This window comes from Theobroma umbraticum, unplaced genomic scaffold (genome assembly GCF_002168275.2).
Source record: "Theobroma umbraticum cultivar Fairchild unplaced genomic scaffold, ASM216827v3 scaffold_44.0, whole genome shotgun sequence".
NCBI lineage: Eukaryota > Viridiplantae > Streptophyta > Magnoliopsida > Malvales > Malvaceae > Theobroma > Theobroma umbraticum.
Genome location: NW_018397255.1, coordinates 10363680 through 10380085, shown reverse-complemented (window position 1 = coordinate 10380085; position 16406 = coordinate 10363680). Strand labels below are relative to the sequence as shown.

The 16406-nt window shown below is 35.4% G+C and overlaps 1 pseudogene across 1 annotated transcript; it reads left to right on the top strand.

Moving 5' to 3' along the window:
• Positions 1 to 308: 308 nt before the first annotated feature.
• On the top strand, positions 309 to 16214 carry LOC110429190 (putative disease resistance RPP13-like protein 2; annotated as a pseudogene). The gene is made up of 3 exons (XR_016350750.1): positions 309 to 731; positions 11463 to 15774; positions 15941 to 16214. The product of XR_016350750.1 is annotated as a putative disease resistance RPP13-like protein 2 (transcript).
• Positions 16215 to 16406: the final 192 nt, after the last annotated feature.

Sequence of the window (16406 nt, the reverse complement as noted above, 5' to 3'; positions counted from 1 at the left end):
TTATATCTATCTTCCTTCGCTTTTATATTGGCAGGAAACAGATTTACTAATTTTGAGGGACCAGGGTAGGAATATATTTGGTTTAAACATTGAGAAATTCTAGTAACACAGCCAACAAATATTCTTTGCAAATTGCAGGGGCATCTGAAATTATGAATGGTGGGCACTCTCTTTTTCTTTTTTCTTTATACTTTTCCTTTTCTTTTCCTGCTTTCATTTTCTTTTTCAAACTCGTGAAGAGTGCGTAGAAAAAGTAGAAATAAACGGATAGTTGTTACTGTAAACAATTATTCAAATTTTATCTTTAATTGAATTGTTGAAGGGTCTATCCTTTTCCACAAGCTTTGTAAAACCCTTAATTCTATCCTTAATAGGCAAGAAAGAATTTGGAGGTAAAGTTGACAGTTGCAAACAACAATAAACCTTTCAAGTTTCATCTTAATCATACCTTCTCTCTGGAAGCGGTAACCTCTCTACCAGCCAGGCTTTTACCATTGTCGTCAAATCTGCTGCCTGATCAAACTCTAAACAGGCATGAACTTGCGGTAAAGCTCCAATATGATCAAACAATGGCGATGACAATCTCTGATGGACAACGCAATGGCCTCAAGGCTTTGGAACTCGACTGGACTTGCTGCACTGCTGATAGAGCTTTATGCAATACAACGAGTGAACCTGCCAGATGTTGCAACAATTTCAGCTGATCAAAAGCATTAGAACTAATGAACAAGGTGATTAAGCAAATTCGCTTACCTTTGTATTATATTCGTGTTCATGTTTGTTTTCCCCATTCCATCACTCTTTGTTTATGCTGGAGATTTCTCTTGGTATAGATTGGAATGTTTTTTTTTTTTTTGAAAATTAAGTAATTCATTCATCAACATGGAATGAGCAATTCCATGTTAAGAAAATAGGTCAGCTCCGGATTTTAGGTTGCTATCAACCCATATCAACTTAAAATCCAGGCTTTGCAAGCTGAACTCAAAAGAAAGTATCTCAACTATCCCTATCCAAAAAATCCTTTCCAACAAGAATAGTTCTCTTATACGTCAGATCAACCCAAATACAAAAGATCCACTACATCAAAATAAAACCGGATTCAATCAAATCAGTTCTGCACATATCAACTCATTTCAGCAGCCACCTTGAAGCTTTAAGCTGCAGAGGAAATTCAGACCCTTGCAAAACTTATTAGGACTCCAGCTCTCAAGTGCACCCTTCAATCCCTTGAGATTGGCATTCTAAAACATGTTGGTGCAAATGGGTTTAGATGAAATTTAAAGAACCAACAAAATTGACTTCAAAGCGAGCCTTTCAATAGCAATTATCTTTAAGACTTATTTGGCCTCCACTACTCGGCATGCAATGGAGAATAATACGAATAGCCTTAGGGATACAATGAAGCTAATGTCTAACTTCGTCTTACACTTTACGACAAAAGACCGCTAAATACATCCAAGGGTTTACAAAGTTGTTCGGCCATAGAGCTTACTTTCTGCAGCAAGTAGATTATGAGAAATTTGAACGCTTTTGTATTTGATGGGAACTTAAGTGTTTATGTTAATAGAACACAACACTTTTCTTGTTCTTGGTTTTCTACTCTTGTTTTGTTTTTGATTTAATGTGTCAAAATGGTTGACAACAAGTCCTTTATATAGGCTTGCAAGTGTTTTTTCTTCAAGGACACAACCCTTTCATTAAAGCACCATTTTGTCTAAAAGAGATTTTTATATTTGCAAGACACAACTTTCGGATAAAGGTATTATTTCAGTAATCATCTTATGAAAGGACAACTAGTCATTTCATAAAACATAATCTTTGAGTTATAATTTGAAACAATAACTTTTCATATTTAAATTTTGAGTTATGGTGTTTTTTCAATTTGTCTTGTAATTTTTAGATATCATTTTACTAAGGGACATAACTATTAACATGAAAACCTACCTACAATCCAATAGTCACACTATGTCACTTTATGTGATATAACCTTTGAGCTAAGATAGCTTTTCATTATGTGACATAACCTTTGTTTTTGCAAATACACCAACAAAACATTCATAAAGAAGCTTTGGGATGACCTAAAAAAAAAGAACATTGAACCATTGTCCATGATCAAAAGCTTCCAAGCTGGCCATCTTTTAAATTACAGAAAACCCACTACCTCAATTTGTCATCCAGTGATCCTTTTAAACAAGAATACAACCAACAGCCACCCTCACGGACAAGGTGTAATACCCTCTTGCATTTAACACCATCACATTCCCTTTACTCTGATGAACTTGCAAAAAACCAGAACCTTGAGATTACCAAGTCACAACTTTTTGGTTCACCCTTTTATCCTTGCTCCAGTATATTGAGCAACTCCATCACCAGTATGATGCCATTCTTTGTAAGTCTGTTAGCAAGTTTGTTCCTTTCTCTATAGATGTGAATGACATCCCATTCGTAGACACCTTTCTTTAGTTGTTCAATGTGGAGGATCTACTTCCTTATCTTTCATGGAGCTTTAATGGTTTGTTGGCCCATTTGACAACATTCATCGAGTCACTTTCAACAATCAATGGATGTGAATTAGCCTATTTGGAAGTAGAGAAAATAAGGAATGCTTCCCTTATGGCTCTTATTTCGGCTTCACTTGCATCTCCTACCTCAATCAACTTTGACAAGATAGCTTCCATATGTCCATACTCATCCTTCAAGGCACTTCTAATTCCAACCTCCCCGAGATAGCCTTGTGCTGCCTCATCAACATTGAATTTCATCTTGCTAAGAGGAGGTTTGCACCACTACTTAACCAATCTACTTTCCTTTTCCTTGATCAATATTTTCCAATAATTCGAATTACGGTAAGTGTCCAAAACTACACCGTAGTCTTGTGGCCATTTAACTTGGCCCTCATAGCAACCTACAATTTAGTAAGCTTAAAGACTTGACTCTCATCCCACATAATTCCTCAAAACACCATTTCATTTATATGTAACCATAACGACTAGACAATAGAATAAAATGCCATCCTCCATATTTTAATCTCTCCTCTATTGACTTGTAGCATTCCAATATTCAAAAGTTCCTTTATATTGCTAGGGATCACCCATTCACACCCCTATTCCCAAACTCATCTAGACCAAATCTTCCAAGTTTCACAACAATGAACAAACAAGTGGCTTACTATATCAGGTTCTTTATGACATAGGACATGCACTGCCATTTTAGTTGATAGCAGTCTTCTTCTCACCAATTCTTGTTTAATGGCAACCCTTTCATGAATAAATTGCTAGCAAAAAACCTTAACTTGGAATGGGGCTAAATTTGACCATACCTAGCTCCATAATCCTTCCATATCACTATGATTCTATGTGACCCCTTTGCAAAATCCTTGGTGGAGTAAGAACTTGAAGATGAGCCTTTCCACGCCACTGTATCTTCTATGTCTTTACATAGGTGAAACTCTTCAACAACATTTTTCAACTGCTACCACTGATGCTTCTCTTAGTCCAATAGTGCTTTTCTTAGCTCGATATGCCACACCCACTTGTTATCATCCCTCATTCCATAGTCATTAATGAAACCCTTTTTATTTTGTGCAAGTGTATTCATTCTTAGGAACTACTCTCTCAAGGTAGTCTCCTCAACCCATTTATTACTCCAAAATCAAATATATTTGCCGTCCCCCACCACTATCTGTAAATTGGAATTATCCTGCAAGAAAGCTCATTAGTTGGACATAGAGGTTTAATAATGTTCTTCCATGTTGAGGAGTACTTCCTGTTAGTGTTTGTTTTCGATAAGAGGTTGGTAGAATTCACTCTGATTTTCTCATCAATCACTTGTCTCTATAAACTATTCCTTTCCCTACTATACTTCCACACCTATTTATTTAGTCAAGCCCTATTCCTAATCTCCAAATCAATAATGCCCAACCCCTCATTTTCCTTATACCTACACACTCTGTCTTAACCCATATAGTGCACCTTCTATTTTTCCTCCACCATACTTCAAAGGAACCTTTTCTCAATTTTTTCTAACTCATTTTTGACTCTTTTTGGAATTTGGAATAGTGACATGAAGAATATAGGAAGGCTCATTAAAACGGACCTTACGAACTTGATCCTACCTCCCATTAAAAGATTTTGCTATTCCATCCTATCAAACGTGCCTTAAACTTTTCAATGATAGGTTTCCACATCCTTTTCGAGTTATGTGGAATGTCTAGTGGTAATCCCATATAAGTTATAGGTAACTCCCTAACCCTACACCCCAATGTTTCCACACCTTTACTCACCAAATGGGGTTCCACTCCTATACCTATTAAGCTAATTTTATAGAAATTAATTTTCAGCCTTGATATTAACTGGAAACACCTCAAAATCCTTTTAGCATTGAGAAGATTATCCATCCTCAACCTACAAACCATGATAATGTCATCCACAAATTGCAAGTGAGAAATAGAAATCCTAGGACAACCAAACGGAATCCGCTGATAAAGCCTTAACATCTCAACTTTGTTCATTAGTTGGCTTAACCTTTTTGCCACAATATTGAAAAAGAAGAAAGATAAAAGGCAACCTTATCTCAGGCCCTTCTTCATCATCAACGGCTCTGTGGCCACATCATTAATAAGGACAGAGACTTTGGTGGATGACGAATACCTTCCCATCTATTTCCTCCATCTTTACCCAAACCTCAGTTTCTCTATAATGAATTGTAAAAATCCCTAATCAACATTATCGTATGCTTCTTCAAAGTCCACCTTAAAAATAAAACCCATTTCATTCCTTTTCTTCAACGTAGCAATAGCCTTATTTGCAATTAAAGTACAATGTAATAACTATCTACTTTTAACAAGCACAAACTGCTTCTCCCCAATCACCTTACCAATGACCAATCATAATCTATTAACCAATAATTTTGCCACTATTCTATGCAAACTCCCAATTAGGCTGATTGGTCTAAATTCGATTATAGCACATGGATTGGCATCCTTGAGGATGAGAATGATAAAGGAGTTCTTCACACCTTCTTCCAATAGACAATTCTTATAAAAGGTGTTCAAACCTGCCATCACTTCATCTTTGAGAACGACCCATTGGTTTTTGAAAAAGCTCATGGTGTTTTGTTCCCATCACAACTACATAACATATCCCATATTTCTTCAATAGAAAACCTTTTTTCTAAATGGTTAACAGCTCTTTCACTTAACTGCTTGAATGGACATAAAAAATCTCTTAAGGTTGACACTTTCCTTTTCTTATAAAAAAAAAAGTACCTAGCCACTTCTTTTTTGACTCCCTCTGGTTCCTGTGCTTTTAAGTTTTCGACTTTTAGTTGTGTGATCAAGTTGTTCCTCATTCTTACTAAAGCCATCATATGAAAAAAATCTAGTATTGTGATACCCCTTAAAAATCCACTTAATCCTAGATTTTTGTTACCATTCGCGTTCTTCTACTTTACGTAATTCCCAAAGTTTAGCTATTTTTACCAATAATCTCATTCCTTAACTCTAACCTTCTATTCCCTTATTGCTATTGAATATTTAAGTTCTTGCAACTTAGCCTCTAGACATGTTATTTTCTCGTGAGTTTTCCCATACACTCTTTTCTGCCAATCTTTTAGAATTGGTTTTAATCCTTTCAATTTCTTCCATAGCCCCACTTTGCTTTTATGGTCCTCAACAGAGTGCTTCCAAAAATCTTGAAGCACCATCTGAAAATTACTTTATTCCACCCAATGATTAAAAACTTTAAAAGGCTTAAAGCCCCAATCAACCCTTCTTGGTCCCAAAAGAATTAGGTTTTAACTAGAAATTGAATAAGGCAAATAGCTTTGAACTAATTCCTTCTCAATTTCTAGTATTTTCACATTTACCATAAATCGATCAAGTTTGCTAAATACAGGTTTTTCCAGATTCTTACTCTAAGTAAACTTGCTTCCACTCAACGAAAAATCGACTAATTCTACTTCATTAATAAACTCATTAAATTTTACCATTCTTCTCCCCACGTCACCCCTGTCGATCCTTTCTCCTTTTAATCTAACATTATTAAAATCTCCCATAAGAGCCAAAAAATCTCCTGACCTGCAATTATTTGGCTCAATTCTTCCCACACTGTATTTTTTTCTTATTCATCGTTAGGTGTATAAATATTCCTGAATTCGTATCTTCTTTTCTATTTCTTCAGTAGCCCAATCAGTAACAAATAAATTTTATGAGCAATAATTTCATCCATTTGAATAAAACTCTTTTGGCATGAGCTTATTAGTTTTCCCAATCTCCCTTCAACTTTCACTACTCTTCCTTCAATTCTATCTTTTACCCACAATTTCTCAAAAAGCCCTTCATACGGTGTCTGTATCTTAGTTTCTTGCACAAATACAACAATTGGCTTATTTTTCATTGTAACTTTCCTTAATGCCCTTTTCTTTTCCCCACGGCTTAATCTTCTTACATTCCATGACAACACAATCATAAAGAAAAAACTCATAAACGTACCTGACTTATAGTAAACCCTTTACTACTTCACATTTACTGCCTCTACCAATTCCCTTAGTACTTCCTTTTTTTCTTCTCTGAAATCCAAACCCAATTCAGTACTAATGTCTATCGATATCAATGCTTCTTTCCACAGTAATGCAAGTCTCCCCTCCCTATCTGCATCATTATTTAATCCTCTTTGTTCAACTAGTACCATAACCCTTAAACTTTCTTTTTCTTTTTCCTTTTTATGGGTTTTTTTCATCATTAATTTTACTTTCTTTTTGGGACCACATTTTTCTTTTTTCTTTTTTTTACCCTTCAACTTGACTTTTTCCTTTTTTTTATTCCATCGATTTTACCAAATCAATAAGAGTAAAATCATCTGAAATTGTCAACTTGGAGTTTTTGAGTCTTCGCTTTATACCCTTTTTTCTTTTCTTCATTTTAGAATTTCTTTTACTAGATCTTTCCTTAACTGAGCTCTTTAGCCGTTCTTTGTGTTATTTTCCCTTCTTTGTCCCATGCCCATCACCTCCCTTTCTTATTTCTCTATTTAGTTTTCCTTAATTTGGAATTTAGGCCTCTTCTATCAACCCCACTGCTACTGTTAGCATTCAAGGCCTTTCCCTTTAGTTGAGTCTTAACCCTATTTGTTCCACTTACTTCCCATATTTTTTTGGCCCATTTCCTACTTAACTTTAACACCTAGCCCATCTCTCAAGTGCTGTCCCTAAATCTGAAGATTCCTCATCATCCATTTTCTTTTCACTTGACCTTACTCCATAGATACATATTTCTTTCTCTTTGTTGCACGACCTTATTCTCAGTTCCCTCAAGCTTGGGCTACTTCCTTTATGTGAGCCATATGGGTTATGGACCCTTTTCTTTTCCATAGGGATACACACGAATTGATAACCCACCATTTCCTTAACCTTACTTTCTTCAGTCTTCATTTTTTCTCTCTATTTCTCATTCTTTCCATTAAGATTTAAACCTCTCTTTTTTGCATCACTACCCCTTTTTGGACTTCCACCACTTGTCTTATCAACTTTATGTCCCCTATTATCATTCCCTAAAGAGATTTTATCCATTCCTATGTGTGCCATCTATTTTTTATCACACATTTCCCTATGTTTCATCCACACCATAGCTTTTTCCTCCCCGTCCACATCAAAATCATCCACGGTTAGAGTTTTATTTGCCACCCTGTTCAGCTTTTTCTCCTATAGGACTTTATTGACTTATTCTAATTATGGTTTCGATCTGATCACCTTTTTGTCGCCTTTAGTGTCTGTTTTTCTAATTCAACTACATTCTTTTCAATAATATATGCTCTCATTCTAATAGTTTTACCGTTGACAATAATTTACGGACATGAAGGCACTTTTCTTTTACTTGTTACCTCAACTTTTATTAGAACAGAGTCAAGTCTTCATCGTAACTCCGTAGCTTTATCAGTCTAGATGAATCTATCCCTATAATTCCCCAATGCTTTGAATATCCTATGATGCCATATGTGTGCAGGCATTTCCTCCATTCTAACTTATATCGTATATCTTCTTCCATCATTTTTCATGTCATATGGCTGTAATTCCTCAAACTAGACCTCAAAGATGTCCATATAAAGTTACAAAAAGTTTTCCATGTCTTCCACCTCATTAAAAGTAACCATGACATTTAAGCCACTTGTAGGCCTTACCAGAGCTAAAACTCTTTCTCTAAACAGTAAGTTTTGGATCTCTTCATAGCTAGTTGGCCTTCTTAGTCTTCTTGTGGCACTCTTCTTGATCCATTCAACATCTTCCTCCTCTATATGCACCCAAATTCCATCAACCTTTCTATTTAGTGATCTTTTTTCTATTATAGGTTGTTTGAGTCTTTTGTTTTCCCTATTGCCATTGTTAATGACTACATCTTTGAACGACTTTCTCCCTCGTTAAAGCTAGCAACCTCTTGTCGCTTCTGTCTCACTACACCATTCCTATCAATCACCTCCTCAGATTTGTCGGCTACCTTGATGAGGAATCGCCCATCCAATTTTATGCTTTAACCAAAATTAATCGTTCTATTAAGCTCTTCTTCAAAATAGTGGTAGACAAAGGCATACCTTGTGTCTCTTTTTCTCTGCTGCCTTCACACAAAAAGGTCCACTACCACTCCAAACTAGTCAAAGAAGTGCTTGAGCTCCCCCCACTTTACTCCGAAGCTTATATTATCCACAAAGGCAGAATGGACTTTTTTCTTCCATTGTTGGATATCAAACTTGCCATTATTCCCTCTCTCAACCTTTCTTTCTCTCAAACCTAAACTATGGCTATCCCACCAACCTCTTGCTCTTACTCTCTCACTCCCTATGTTCCTATGCCTCTCTATCTTTTCCTCTCTGTTCTTTTTTTGATTGGTAAGTTAATGTATAAATCGGAATGTTTTAGAAATATTTTTATTTTTGTCAGCATTTTTAATTACATGATTTCTTGATTTGTTCTTGTTCCAACACTAAGATTCGTCGTAACCCAAAATCAAAAGATAGTTCTTCTTTTACTTAATATCTTTTATTGACATTGAATTTCATTTCAATAGAATTTTTTTTACATGACAATTCATTTGCAAATAAATGGATGTGTTACGTTTAGAAGATTCTAATTTGAAATTAATTAATTTGACATTATATATATGGGTTTAGATTTGATTTACTGACAATGTATGGCTCAGTTGATCAAATGTTGTCTTCTCATTAATAAAGTAAAAATAAAAATGTTTAGAAACTTAAACTTAAATATTAAAAAGTTTTTAATAATTAATTAAATAAAAAATAAAAAATTATAATTCCAACTCCTTCACAGCGTTCTTTTGTTGTTTTTTTAATCTTTTTCTAGCTCCATTTTCTTTTTCTTTGTTTCTCCTTCTTCCATTAAGATTAAAATATTTCAACTTTTCCCCAAAACCTATTCACCTTCTTTTCATGTTCTTCAGGTATCCAAACTAAAATTTTGTTGAGTCCTTAAGAGAGAGTGTTGTTGAAACCCTAAGAGAGAGAAAAAAATGAGGAATTTGGTGGGGAGATTTTCTTTTTGTAGAGATAATATTTTCTTATCGACTTTAATGATATATTTTTTAAAATGATTCTTATATCTGATTTAGGGTTATCATGTCATAACCAATTGGTTTTTTTAAATAAATAAATGAGGGTTTACTTCTTTGTTTCAATAGCACTCTTTCTCTCTCTTTCTCTCAATAAAAAGAAAACCTCCATACCAAATTCCTTACTTTTTCTCTCTTAGGGTTTCAGTAATACTCTTTAGAGATTTAGTAGGATTTTAGTTTTGAAGTCTAGAGAACATGAAAATAAGGTGAATAAGTTTCAAGGAAAAGTGAAAATATTTTAATTTTAATTTTAATTTTAATGGAAGAAGAAGAAGGGAAAAAGAAAATGATAGAGGTAGATAGGGATAAAAAAAAAGGTAAAATACCCCCGCACCTTAAATTTTAATTGACTTTCAAATGAATCTATTGATATTTGAAATAAAGACTCTTCCTGAAAAGTGTAAACACCGTTAATAGAGATTATGAAAGGATTAAAATACTTTTTTTTATTAATTTAAAAAATTATTATTATATGTTTTTGAAAAATGAGGAGCATCGATCGATGTTCCTTAGCTCCGAAAGAGAGGAGAGCATTGATCAGGGAGCACTGATCTTTGATTGGTGCTCCCCTATTTTTTTAAATTAATAAAACAATTAATAAAAATTATATAATAGTAATTTTTCAAATTAATGAAGGGTAAAATTATTATTTCAATATTGCCAAGTCGTCAAACTAATCGAAACACTAACGGTTAGACCTATGTGTCTAGTAGAAGATATTTTTTTGAGATGGAGTGCCCATTTTGAAAATTAATAGACTCACTTGAAATTTCGATTAAAACTTAGGAGATGGGGTATTTTACCCAAAAAAAAGAGAATAATAAAAGAATGTTGTGAGGGAGTTGGAAAGAGAAAAAAGAATTTTTTTTTGTTTTTTATTGCATAATGTTCAAATAAGTCCTTAAACTATTAAAGAAAATTTAAATAAATTCCTATACTTTTATTTTGGGTCAAATAAACCCTTATGACTAGTGATGGATTAATTACTATTAGTTAAAATGTCACTTGTTATTTTATATCTATATGATGTTGATGTGAAGAGTAAAAAGTATAACATAGTTACGTTATTATGTCAAATTAGCACACCAAGTCATCATTAATTATGATATGTCAACATGTTATATCATCATTAATTATATATACTAGTAAGTTACATCAACATCATGTAGTATAAAATAATAAATGATATTTTAATTAAGTCAATTATTAGTTATAAGGGCTTACTTGATTTAAAATGAAAGTAAAAAGGTTTATTTGGTTTAAAATAAAAGTACAAAATCTTAATTAAACATAAAAAAGTATAAAGACTTATTTAAATTTTTCTAAATAGTTTAAGGGCATTTTTGGATATTATACCTTTTTTATTAAATTAATTGTTAAAAAAATTTTAATATTTAAGTTTAAATCCTTAAAAATTTTTAACAACATTTGATGAGTTGGCATGGTATGGAAACTATGTACCAATAACATATATATATATATATATATATATGTAAAACTTCGAAGTTCAAATCACAAATTTTAATGGTTGAGATATCTATTTGGGAACCGGTCATATCACGAATTGAATTTTGATGAAGGAACTTATCAAATTCTACCTTTTCTTGCATGTCCTTAAAATTTACTTCAAGCACACCCAAACATAGCTTTTAGAACAAGAAGGTTTCAATTTAAGTTTTCTCTAAATTTGCCATACCCAAAAGGGGAAAAAGAAAAGAATTGAATTTAATGTTTGGAAAAAATAAAAGTTGAATTCAATTAGTATCTTTATGGGTACAAATGCATATATAAAATTTTCTTTAGAATATTGTTACCTCACAACATTGATTTTCATTAAATGTAGAATACAATTCCAGAGCCAATGATCCTCAGCATGTGATGATGCAGGACTCAACTGAAAAAGGATAAAGAATAGCTGTGTACCTTTGAAGAAAGAGGCATTGACAAGGAGGCATGTGATTTTCCATTTCAGTTCTGATACGTGTGCAGTTCATCCTTTTCCGCCGTTTTCAAGAAAGATAATTACTGAGAGTTCAGTTCCATGGCTTTTGAAACAACACATATTTTGATAACAAAACTAAATTTGATTGCAAGTGATGAAGCTAATTATCCAGGTTTGAAAAGCCAAGTCATCAATAACTTGATTGAAGAGCTAAACCATTTGCAGAAAGTCCTGGAAAGTGCAGAGAACTACCAAGGAAGTCATAAAACAATTGAAGACTGGGACAAGCTTCTGTACGATATTTATTCTTTGGAGGATGATATTGAGACCTTTTTGGGCAGAACAATGCTGCAGGGTCACAAAGTCCAGAGAAAGAGGCATACTTCCACCCACTTCACCAGTGAAGTGCTCTCAAGCAATAAGATTGAGCAACTAGTAAAGAATGTAAGGGTTTACTGCAAACAATTTCATCCAAGTCCATCCCGTGACTCCGGAGTTGTGCAAAGTCAACCCACTGACTCTAAAGATGGGCAAGTTCCACCAGCAGAGTTGATTCCACCAACAAAGTCATCAACTGACTCTGAAGCTTTACAAGTCTCAGTTGATAAGGAGACCGTTCCAAATGTAGATATAGTTGTTTTGACAGACCTTGTAAAGAAGTTAAATCAACAACTACTCAGCCGACTTGCTTTGCAATATCTCATTTTAACTGTTGATGGGGCGTACCTTGGTAGGGCAATTCTCTTGTGGACAGTCTATAATGCAGATGATATCAAACGACATTTCCAGTGTCGAGCTTGGATTCGTGTTTCTGAAGAGCTTGGACAAAGAGAGATCATACAAGCCATTTTAGAGCAGGTTGCCGATAGGAAAGAGACAGGGAGGCTGCTCCTTCAGTCACCGCTGAGAAGCCTCCACGATTTCTTAGTTTCCAAGAGGTATTTGATAGTTTTATATGGTGTCCAAACAGCAGAGTTTTGGGACAATATCAAAGCAGCCTTTCCATACTCATTGAATGGTAGCCGGGTGATTACTGTTGTTCACGGTGACAAAGTCGCGAGGCAAATTAATACATGGATCGTTGGGAGATTTTATTTGTCTAACTTTCGAAAGCTGGAGGAGAAGTTATTGCATGGATGGCCTCAATCTTCTGCTTATTTGGAGGAGGAATATGGTTTTACTGGCGTGAAGGCTGCAATAGAGAAGTTCACTCAATCAATTCTCAATCCACACATTTTGCTATTCCTCATTTCAATCAAGGGTTCGGTAGGCTCTGGCAGGACAACTTTGCTATGGCCAATCTACAATGCAAAAGATGTTAAACAGCATTTCCAATGTCGTGCTTGGGTTCATGTTCCACAGCAGTTTAATGAAACAGATATTCTCACTAACATTTTGGAGCAAGTTGCAAGTGTCAAGTTGGAAAAAAAGCAGACAGTGGAGTTACTACGAAAAAGGCTCCACAATTTCTTAGCTCAGAAGAGGTACCTTGTGGTTTTAAATGATGTATGGACTAGTAAAATTTGGGACAATCTCAAACTTTCCCTTCCAAATTCGTTGAATGGTAGCCGGGTGATTTTGACTCTAAGTGAAGGTGAAGCTAACGAGGAGCACAAGACCAATTCTTCTGTCTCTGGAATGATCCCTGAGAGAGAGTTGCGTAACTTGAAAGATGTGCAAGAAGATGTTTCGGATCAAAAAGGTGCAGAGCCCTGCGATAGGCTTTCTGATGTTAAGGACAAAGATCCAAGCACTGTTGGTTTGGACTCTAAAGTAAAGGAATTAGCAGAACTAACACTGAACAGCTCCAGGTTGCATTTTCTAATTACAGTGTTAGGTGTGGCAGGTTCAGGCAAAACAACTCTTGTCAAGACAATTTATAATAGTGTGGCAAGTAAGAGGTACTTCAAATGCCGAGCTTGGGTTAGTGTCCCACCGAAATTGGACGAATTCAATGAGAGACAACTCTTGATTGACTTATTGGGGCAACTTAGAAATGCCAAGCAGAAAGAGAGCCTGGGTCTTGAGCAGTTGAGGGAAATGCTTCGTCTTTGCTTAACTTGGAAGAGATACCTGATAGTTTTGGATGATATCTCCACACCAGACGCTTGGGAGAGACTTAATCCAGGCTTTCCCAAATTATCATATGGCAGCAGGGTCATAATCACCACTCGTAATCCTATCTAGCATACCATATCAATCCAAGCCCCGTAGTGCTACAGCTACGTCCCCTAACTGATGAAGAAAGCTGGACATTGTTCTTAAGAAGGTACAAATTGCAAAGATGATGCAGATAGATATAAATGATTCACAGTTAAAGGACAAGATCTTGCAAAGATGCCGTGGTCTACCTCTTCAAATAGTTCTGCTTGGGGGTCTGTTGTCTACGAAGGGTAAATATGATGAATGGCGAAGTGTGATTGAACATTCCTTTGGTATAATGGAAACAAAAAAGATGGTAAGGGTTGAAGATCCAAAGGACCCCTCTGGCAAATCTACTTCCTCAGAAACCAAGGAAAAAATCAAGAGAGTAATGAGAACGGAGCATAAAACAGCTGGTGAAGTTCAAAAAGATTTGCCAAATCAGTCAGCTTGGTCTGCTACCAGGCAAAAAGAACAGAGGAAATTGCTGACAATGGCAACTTCTAGAGAAGATCAGTCAAACTCCTCAGATAAATCAACATTTTCGGATGAAATGCCTTTCTTGGATATCATGGCTTTAGCTTATCAGGATTTAGCCCCACCTTTAAGATGCTGTCTTCTTTATTTGGGTCTTTTTCCCAAGTCATATGAGATTCCTGTTAGGAGGTTGTATCAGCTATGGCTTGCTGAGGGGTTTGTGATACCAACAGATCCGATGAGAAGTCCTGAAAAGCTGGTGGAGGAATATTTTGAAGAACTGAAAAGCAGAAACATGATTGAGGTTACAAGACTTAAGTTAAATGGAAGCGCCAAGACATGCCGTGTGCCAAATACCATATATGACAGCCTGTTTCTAGATACAGAAAAAGTTTGTTTTTTTCACGTCTCCAACGGTTCAGGTAGATGGGAGTCACCATGGTCTTGTGTCCGACGGCTTGCAGAAAACTTAGATATTTCCCTCCAGTTTGAACACATAGAAAACCGTGTAAGACGACTACGTTCTTATATATCCTTCTGTGGGAAAAGAGGAGATATACCTACGTATGGAGTCAAGGAACTGCTTAGTAAGGTTGTTGATGGAATGCTTGTAGTGCTTGATCTAGAAGGTGTCTACAAACCAGCGCTTTCTGATACACTGGGGAAACTACCATATCTAAGGTATTTGGGATTGAGGCGGACACTTTTGGATGATGTCCCACAATCAGTTGGTAACTTGTCTCACCTGGAGACTTTAGACGTAAAACACACTTTCATAACCAAGTTGCCTAGTACCATCTGGAAGGCAAAGAAGCTTCAGCATTTGTATATGAGTGATATTGATGTTGATATGTCTACTCTAAAGCCATCAACTTGTGGTTCACTGAACAATCTTAAGATTTTGTGCGGCTTGGTAATTAGAAAAGTCAGACCCTACAACAGTTGGAAGAAAAGTTTGGTTGGTCTTAGGAAATTGAAGTTAACATGCAATGATGCATCAAATGAAATCATAGCTCCCTGGATATCTCAAATGGACAAACTTCATTCCTTGAATTTGAGATTACTAGATAAATTCAATCAGCCTTTAGAACTCAGTGTAGAAGACATGCGGACATGGAAGCGGACGAGCCTATCACAGCTTTATTTGCTTGCCAAACTTCCAAAGCCAATTGCCGCTACTGATTTTCCTGAAAATCTTGAAATCCTCACACTGTCGATGACACATTTGTCAGAAGACCCAATGGAAACGCTCGGGGGGCTGAAGCAGCTGAAGGCCCTTAGGCTTTATGCTCAATCCTTCTTGGGGTTAAAGATGACTTGTTATCGTGGTGGATTTCCTAAACTGGGGGTCTTAAAATTGTGGATGCTACATAAACTTAGTTGCTGGACCGTGCAAGATGGAGCCATGCCACTGTTAAGAGAACTGGAGATCAGATGTTGCAAAAATCTTAAAGTGCCTGATGGATTGGAAAAGCTAATAACCTTGAAGGAATTAACCCTCACAAATATGAAAGAAGATTTTGTAGCAAATGTGGAAAGAAGCATGGGTAACAATGTAGCAATCATGAAAAAAAACTTCTTTTCTTCCTCGTGGGTGAGTTCCTCTCAATTGTCCACAAGTAAAAGCTTTTTAGGGTTTAATCTCCATCTTTTTCATCCTTTTTTTTATGTCTCTTCAAATTCATAACCAATGCCTGCCAAATGAATGTTTTAGTCTTTCCTTTCTTATATTACTTTCATTTCTTTTCTTGTCTTTTCAGGAATAATAAATGTTTAAGGAAAGACAATGGTCAAAGTCGCAAGGCATCCTTCCAAGAGATTCAATGTCATGGCATCAGCCTCGATGTAATGGCTTTTTCTTACTTCTTCCCTATTGTTGTCCACCCCTCGGCAACAAAAAACTGATGTGTTCGTTGACTGATTCTATTGTTCTAGTCTCTCAAAAGAGATGTATATGTGATTGACTGATTGTTCAAGAATGTGGCTTTTATTACTTAAGGGAGTTGAACCAATTATAAAATTGGGCAGGAAATGTTGGCGCAGATTTTCTTCACCTTTTTCTAGGTTGAATTTCTTTGTCTAATCTCTCAATTTCTCTTCTTTTTTTCTGGTTAAATTTTGACCAAATTGAGTTTATTTAGACAAAAAATTACAACAATTTTGAGCTATTTCAATATGGATGCAATAGCCGGTCGAAATGACATTTGGACTAATATATCTATATTT